Source organism: Rattus rattus, chromosome 3 (assembly GCF_011064425.1).
Source record: "Rattus rattus isolate New Zealand chromosome 3, Rrattus_CSIRO_v1, whole genome shotgun sequence".
Taxonomy (NCBI): Eukaryota; Metazoa; Chordata; class Mammalia; order Rodentia; family Muridae; genus Rattus; species Rattus rattus.
This window is the reverse complement of record NC_046156.1, coordinates 93,098,257-93,104,793: the sequence shown is the minus strand read 5'-3', so window position 1 is coordinate 93,104,793 and position 6,537 is coordinate 93,098,257. Positions and strand designations below refer to the sequence as shown.

General features: G+C 38.8%; 2 pseudogenes; one reads left to right on the top strand and one right to left on the bottom strand.

The window, feature by feature from the left end:
• The first annotated feature begins 264 nt into the window (after positions 1-264).
• LOC116895859 lies at positions 265-1,322 on the top strand (annotated as a pseudogene).
• Positions 1,323-2,244: 922 nt separating this feature from the next.
• Positions 2,245-4,326, bottom strand: LOC116895858 (annotated as a pseudogene).
• Positions 4,327-6,537: the final 2,211 nt, after the last annotated feature.

Genomic DNA, 6,537 nt, shown 5'->3' with positions numbered 1-6,537 from the left:
ACTGCTCTATCAGAAAAGAACCTAGCTTACTATGAGTGTTGGTGGGAGGGAGCCTTTCCTGTACTTTTGGAAGCAAGTCACCTAACAGCTTTTGAGTTCTGACTCCAGTGCCCCCCAGTGGGCCGCTGTCTTTCTGGTGCCCTAAATACTGCAGCAGTTAGAGTTGGCAGGAGCTGTTCCTGCATCTATACTAGGTGTCCAGACAGCTTTAAGCCAGCTTGTCACTTTCACCTTTTGACCTGAGGGTGCAACTATGGACCCAACATGACTGCTATAACAGAAGGAATCAATAATTTCAAGACGTCAACCAAATTATCTGAAAAAAAATTGTAGTATGTTCGACTCCATGTGTAAATATTCTCACCTCTCCATTTATGCAGAAGCTTGGCTTTGGGATTGGGGTCGGCATTCACCTAATGAAAAGATCTCTGAGAAGGTTATCTCACTCTCCTTGGGCCATGAAAAAGATAACCCCTTTATGCGACCATCATTATTGAACTGTGTATCAGAAAAGACTAACTGATAAAGCTAAGATTTTTAAAAACCTTAATCATCCAAGCATTGTAGGGTACATGTTTTTACTGAAGCCAGTGATGGTAGTCTGTGCCTTGCTATGGAGTATAGAGATGAAAAGTCTCTCACTGACTTAATAGAAGAGAAGAACAAAGACAGTGGAAGTCCTTTTCCAGCAGCTGTAATTCTCAGAGTTGCTTTGGACATGGTGAGAGGGCGAGAGCATCTGCATCAGGAAAAGAAGCTGCTCATGGAGACAGAAAGTCTTCAAATGTTGTAAATAAAGGTGATTTTGAAATAACTAAAACCTGTGATGTAGGAGTCTCTCTGCCATTGGATGAAAATATGACTGATTGATCCTGGTAAGAGTTATATTGATACTGAGCCCTGGAATCCCAAGGAAGCATTGGAGGAAAATGACTTTATTACTAACAAGGCAGATATTTTGCTTTTGGCCTTACTCTGTGGGAAATGATGATTTTATGTATTCCACACATCAATCTTCCAGATGCTGATGAGGATGAGGATGAGGATGAGGATGGTGGTGGTGGTGATGATGATGATGATGCAACCTTTGATGAGAGTGACTTCAATGATGAAGCATACTATGCAGCTCTGGGGACGAAGTCACCCATCAATATGGAAGAAGTGGATGAATCCTACCAGAAAGTCATTGAACTCTTTTGCGTGTGTGCTAGTGAAGATCCTAAAGATCACCCACCTGCTAAACACATCATTGAGCTTTGGAACTAGATGGCCAATGCTGTGCTGGTCTAAGCTCGAAGTATAATTTGTATGGGAACTGTTAACTAGATGCATTTATTTAGTTAATATAACTTATAATGGCTAGATTCTAGCCAGGTATTTAAATGCCGTCCCTACTGATTTAAACACTAGTGACTCCTGTCTAAAATGAATTAGGATCAAGGGATTATTGCTTTATTAAAGGTCTTTGATATTCTCAATTATTTAATGAGTTATTAAAATTTTCACTATATATGGTACAAGTTAATCTTTCTGCTCCTAGTATCCACCCTTTAACTTGCCATTCAGCCCATGTGCCCTGGAACTTGAGAAGAGTATGGTTCAGAAGCACAGCTCCCAGGGTGTCTCAGACCCTGGTTATGGTCTTGCCTCTCTCCACATCTTAGCATCTAATTTACTTTGTTTTTACTGACTGTATCCTAGGTCTTTTAAAGTTATGTAACAATAAACAAGCCATTTCCGCATTTGTGATAAACAATCTGAGGGTAAGAACATCCCTGACAGGATTTCAGTGGAAAGGTTTCAAAGATCAAAGTCATTTGTTACACAATCTCTAAAGATTATTTTTTGAATTTCAAACAAAATTTTGTTACACATAGGTTGTCAGTTAATTGAATACTTCTCTACATTGTACACAAATATTATCACTTGCCACAGAAAGGCTACTTCTGCATTTCTCATGTGGTGACACAGCACTACAATCCTTACTGTAACAAAATAGTTGCAACACTATCATTATTTAAGTTGAAAGCAAGACACTGGTATTTGACACTTGCACCCAATATCAGGAATGTACAACTGTACATTTTGTACAAATGTACAATTTGTATTTTATTCAAAAATACAAATAATTTTTCTGTAGACATGAACAATGACAGCAGAAAACAATTATATATTGTCAAAAGAAGCAATAAATGATGGTGGTTATAGTGATCAGTCACCCAGCCCCTCTCTTCAGTCATTTTCTTCAGGTGACTTCTCTGAAGTCTATTGATAAGGAACATTCTTTGAGCTTCCTGTCATAGATAAGGGCAAAGGACTACTTTAGGCATTAGAACATGACACTTCTCATACCTCTTTCATTCCATTCGCTGTGCTGATTCCAGGTCCTTTTCTTCTTTAGGAATTCTGTTACTACAGTTTCAGCTGTAGTTACCAATAAGGCCATCTCAACAGCATCCAATAAAGTAGTTCTAACAACCTTTGTTGGATCAATGATTTCTCCTTTCGACGTGTTCACAAAATCTCTGAGCATAGCATCATGCCAATGTCTGAGGAACTATGCAAAATTTTCTCAATTATCAATGATCCTTCAACACATTCATTCTCAATAATCATGGAAGGAGATTTGAGTGCTTCTTTAATAAATTATATACCTATTTCCTGATCTTTATTATCATGCTTTAATAAGTCTAGGGCTGGTATGACTACAAGACAGGACAACCCCTCCTAGAATATTGCCTTCTTCAACAGCTGCTCTTGTAGCATCAAGAGCATCTATAACTCTGTCTTTCTTCTCATTCACTTCAACATCACATATCCCCTGAGCCTTCAGGAAAGCTACTCCATCTGAAAGTTAGCCAGTTTATCATTCAGCTTTTCCTTTACATACTCATTAGTTGTGATGTCCAGCTGCTCAGTGATTTCTTGAATACATTTTTCAACTTGAGTTTGTCACCTTTTTCTTTCAAAAGCTTGTCATCATCTTTGGTTAAGACATGATCCTTCAACATATGCATTCTTTTTCTTTTTCTTAAGACATGGGCTTGAACATCTTCAAGATCTAGTTTCCACCCTTCTTGAAATACCATACCACCAGAAACAATAGCCATATGGTTCTGCCTATTGTCTCCAAACCCTAGAGCCAGAGCTCTACATGACTACAACCTGAGAACCAAACTTAAGCATGTTCAAAACCAGGGAACTTATAGTTTTTCCATCATTATCTTCAGCAATTATGACCAAGGACTTCCAATAAGCATTGCCAATTTCAAGAGCAGGTACAATGAACGAGACACTAGAAATTTTCTTTTCACTCAACAAAAAATAGGTATCTTGGAGTTCACATTTATCATCTTTTGATGTGTCATTAAAATATGGAAAAATATCTTTCATCAAACTTCATGCTTCACCAATTTCTAACTCATTATTCAGGGGTTTTCCATCCTTTACTGTGATGACACTCTTTCTTCCAATCTCTTTCATTGTTTCAGAAATTTTATTTACAATGTCTGTCTCCATTTTCAGGAACTGTAACAACCTGAACAAGTTCCTCAGGGGATGTCACAGGTTTAGATTGTATTTTAAGTTAGGCAATTACAATATCAACAACCAACATAATATCTCTCCAGATTTCTACTGGATTGGCCCCTTTGCTGACCTTCTCAAAGCCCTCCATAGCTGTAGAACATGCTAGAACTGCAGCAGTGGTAGTGTAATCCCCAGACTCTTTATGTGTGTTTTTGGTAACATTTTGAACAAGTTTAGTTCCAATATTTTTGAACTTATTCTTTGAATTAATTAACTTTGCAACCAGGACCCCATCTTCTATTACTCTGGAACTTCCTAAGTTTACTCAATAGTTACTGTCCTTCCCTGTGACCCAATTTTAACAGCTATAACATTGACTAAAAGGTCTACACATTAAGGCATTAAGTCTGAATATTCACACCAGATTTTGCAATTTAAGCATAGATCCAAGTGAGATGAGAAATAAATATCCAGGACTCTGATCTCAGCTGGTGAAGAACAGAGTAGGCGAAGCATTTCTGCAGTGCAGCAGTGGGAGCACATGGGGAGGCAGGCTATTGGTGATGTGTGAGGGCCCTAAAGGTTATTATATTAGTTCCTTTCCTTTTGTTGCAAAAATATCTGACATGAGAAGTTCAAGAAAAGGTGGATTTATTTTGGTTCACAGTTTGAGATTATATGAAGTCATGGCAACCAGAGAGCAACATTGTGTTTGCTATCAAGAAGTAGAGAAATTTAAACTCCTTTTCTCCACTCTGTTCAGTCTAGCACCACACCAATAATAACAGTGCCATCCATGTTCAGATTGTAGCTTCTTTTTCAGTAAACTTTTCTGAGAAACACTGTCAAAGACACACCCAGAAATATGCTTTATAATGATTCTAAATCTAATCAAGTTAGCAATGAATAGTAAATGTTATAAACTCTTCTATTAATTTTCTTGACATTAACTGAATACTGCATGAAACTGTGGCTACTTATTTTAATCACTAATTATTAAAAGAATTTTTGCATGAGCCTTTTTCCCATTTACTTCTTACATTCCTTTCAGTTGCCCTCCAAACACTTACCTAGGTTCTGAGAATTATATATAAAAAAATTTTAAGAAATTATTTGCATATTATATTTTCTCCTCTAGGTTAGTATTAACTTCATCTGTTTCCATTTTCCAGCCTTGTTTTAGTGAAACAGATATTGAACTGGAAGGAAAGTGAAGGGGCCTCAGAGTCAGCACAGAACAAACCCAGCCATCAATTTCACAACACAAAGGAGATTGATTACCTCAGAGATACTTGGGGGTGGGTGGGTCCTGCTTTTTGATCAGACAAAGGCAGCAGCAGGTGTCTCTGAAAGAGTGGTTTGAAGAAGAAAAAAAGAGTCTGCATGACCTCTGACCAAGCTCTTCTGGCTTTCATAGTCTCTATTGAGAAGTCTGGTATAATTCTGATATGTCCTCCTTTGTATGTGACTTGGGCCTTTTCCCTTGCAGCCTTTAATATTCTTTCTTTGTTCTTTATGTTTTGTGTTTTAACTATTATGGGATGAGAGGATTTTCTTTTCTGGTCTCATTTATTTGGTGTTCTGTAGGCTTCTTGTACCATTATGGCCATCTCTTTCTTTAGGTTGGAAAACTGATTTTGTTGAAGAGGTGTTCAGGTCCTGTGAGCCAGAAATCTTCATTCTCCTTTATTCTGATTATTCTTAAATTTTGTCTTTCCATTGTGTCCTGAATTTCCTGGATGTTTGGGGTTAAGAGATTTTTATGTTTTGAATTTTCTTTAACCATTGTTTCAATCTCTTCTACCATATCTTCTACATCTGAGATTCTCTCTTCTATCTCTTGTTTTTTGTTGGTGATACTTACATCTGTAATTCTTGATCTCTTTTCTAGATTTTGTCCCATGACAGAAGAATGGATACAGAAAATGTGGTTCATTTACACAATGGAATACTATTCAGCTATTAAGAACGAGGACATCCCGAGTTTTGCAGGCAAATGAATGGAACTAGAAAATGTCATCCTGAATGAGGTAACTAAGATACAAAAGAACATGCATGGTATGTTCTCATCAATAAGTAGGTATTACCCCCCCCCAAAAAAAAAGTACAAAATAACCAAGATACCGTCCACAGAACTCAAAAAGGTCAACAAGCTCAAAGGCCCAAGTGGGAACACATCAGTTCCACTTGGGAGGGAGAAGAAAGCAACCACAAGGGAGGAGGGATGGAGGGACAGGTTAAAGAAAGAGTATGCAGGGAGAGGGGAACATGATCTGGTATTGGGTGGGAGAAAAAGACTGGAGCCCTAAGGGCTAGCAGAAAGCATAGAAAGAGGTGACATTGGGAGGAGGCCGAAATTGGGTACCAGCTCAAGGGGAAGTCCCAAGACCTGACACCATTACTGAAGCTATGGGGCATTCACAAAAAGGGACCTACTGTGACTGCTCTCCAAAAGACCCAACAAGCAGCTGAAAAATATCAGATGCAAATATGTGCACCCAACCAATGAACTGAAGCTGCTGACCTCTCTGGTTGAATTAGGGAAAAGCTGGAGGAAGCTAAGGAGGAGGTCAACTTTGTAGGAGGACCAGCAGTCTCAATTAACCTGGATCCCTGAGACCTCTCAGACACTGGATCACCAACCTGTCAGCATACACTAGCTGAGATAAGGCCTCCAACACATACACAGAAGAGGACTCCTGGGTCTGGGTTCAGTCAGAGAAGATGTACCTAATCCTTAAGAGATTGAAGGTTCCAGGAAGTTTGGAGGTCTGGTGGGGCGGGTAGGGTGTGGACATCCTTGTGGAGACAGGGTGGTGGGATGAGGGGAACACGGGGAGGGCAGGTGGCGGGGTGGAGGTATGGAATATGGAACTCTCGGGGGAGTGGACTGGGAGGGGAATAAAATCTGGAATGTAAAAATAAATAAATAAGTAAATAAATAAAATGTTTTTTGTTTTTTGGTTTTTTTTAAGAAGAAGAAAGAGAGGTCTGTGGTAGATTGAGTTG